Genomic DNA, 2,115 nt, shown 5'->3' with positions numbered 1-2,115 from the left:
TCGTAGAAAACGCGAAATTAATATTATACTATTATGTACCTAATATTATGTTATAGGTATGTAAGTATTTTTTTTTTATTTATAAATATTATAAATGAATAATTATTGTTGTACCGCTGCTCGACGTACGCGTACTCATTATATTTTACGCATCATGTCATATTTATTTTTATTACACGTTCCACGGAATTATATTATAATAAAATATCTGCAGTTTTTTTTACGTTTGTTGTTTACCCAAGCTTATTATGTCATTGGTGAAATGGCTACTATCGGCGTCATCGCAATACACACTCGTTTTTCGTAAAACGCGTTTTGCTAATCGACATTAAAATAATAGTAATACAAATAAATTCAGTGCTCGAATTGGGAATTATTAAGTAGAGGAGCTCAATCCAACAATTTATAAACTGCGTTCCAAGTGCAAAATTATTAAACGCAGCCTCGTGGGGCCCCCCACACCCCCCTTAACCAATTCCTAGTTTTTCAATACAACATTTCATCTTAGTTACAGAATTTTCTACTCCAAATTTCCAAATTTCCAAATATAACATATTTAACTATATGTACCTATGTAACATGTAAGTGAATATGGATTTATATTTTATTTTTCGAAATTTTTATTGATAGGAATAATACTTACCTACATTTTTCGGTAAGAAATAAAAGATTTATAATTATCAGTGATAATATTATCTTAATAATTATTTGTGCTATAGACGCGAATAGGAACACTAGTTCGCAGATATTCACAAACAAATGCCCAAATCAATTTTTATTAAAATTAGGAATGTATCTAAGTTGTTGTCATAACTTATTTTTTTTTGCAGATATTTTGTAGTACAATAGTTTATTGTAGGTACATAATATCTGCGAACTACTAAACTAGGCATAAATACAAACAAACAATAATAAAAAAATTAGCAAGGTATTAGGAAATCTAAGCCAGTGGTATTCAACCGGTGTCTCTACCAAATCTTGGGTCGCGTAATCTATAAAAATGGGTCATGACAAGTCTTTTTTATTTTAAAAAAAATAAGTCTATTATAAAATTATAAATTATGGATTCGAATAAGTTATGAATGAATTGAAGAACCATATTTTACAGTAGATATAATGATAGTTAAAATGTCTACTAAAATCAATAAATTGAGCTTACTTATGATTCCAAACTTCAACAAATGTTTAATGAAACTTTTTTGGAAATGTTTTGGGCACTTTATGCACGGGAAATTACGCAAAACTAGCAGCTTAGTCTTTTTTCTTTTATGGCCTACAAAGGTGACACGAGTCGTGAAAATATTGTTACAAAAACAGTGGATCGCGAGTCAAAAAGATTAAACATTACTAGTCAAAATCATAAATAGGATGAAAAATATTTTTATATTAAAAAATGTAAAATTACTACCTAGGTATTCATTAGGTTTATCTTTGACAAAACAATTTAAATCCACTCCAAATTTTAATAAAAATTATTTTGGACATTAGTTTGGTCCGTCCCCCCGTCCGAGTAAAAAAAAATAGTTGGGGTACGCAAAAAAAAAATTAAAATAGTAGAGGAGCTTCGTCCCCCTGCGCACCCCCCCAATTCGAGCACTGCATTTCAATTGACATCATTGTAGTAAAGGAAGTTGTAGTTTTATTTCATAATTTAAACCTATAAGTGTTAAGAATCCTGACAAATTTGCTTAGAACTATTGGATTTCAATGCTGAGTTTATCATCCTATATTCCAGGTATTGCACGAATACATTTTCAATTAAAATTGTTAAGTTACTAATTTTTTTTCTAAAAATATATGAAACTGTTGTTAGAAAATCAACTCCCCATAACCTAGAAATGATCTAAACTATTTTGACAAAATAACAATCTGATCATTAATATTATCATTTTGTCAGACTTTTAGATCTAAATTAGTTTCTTTTAAAAATCAAACTTTTTATTTTATTGAATATGCACGTGCCTTATGCAAGCTGTATTTGTGTGGACAGAGTTTGGGGTGTGAGATATACACAAATAACTATAATTTACTACTGTAGTGATCCCTCACTAACGCTTACAATTTTGAATCCAAAGACATTGATGATGAAAGAGGTTTTTCAAAGGAGAGGTTGCA

Source organism: Acyrthosiphon pisum, chromosome X (genome assembly GCF_005508785.2).
Source record: "Acyrthosiphon pisum isolate AL4f chromosome X, pea_aphid_22Mar2018_4r6ur, whole genome shotgun sequence".
Taxonomy (NCBI): domain Eukaryota; kingdom Metazoa; phylum Arthropoda; class Insecta; order Hemiptera; family Aphididae; genus Acyrthosiphon; species Acyrthosiphon pisum.
This window is presented reverse-complemented; position numbering follows the sequence as displayed.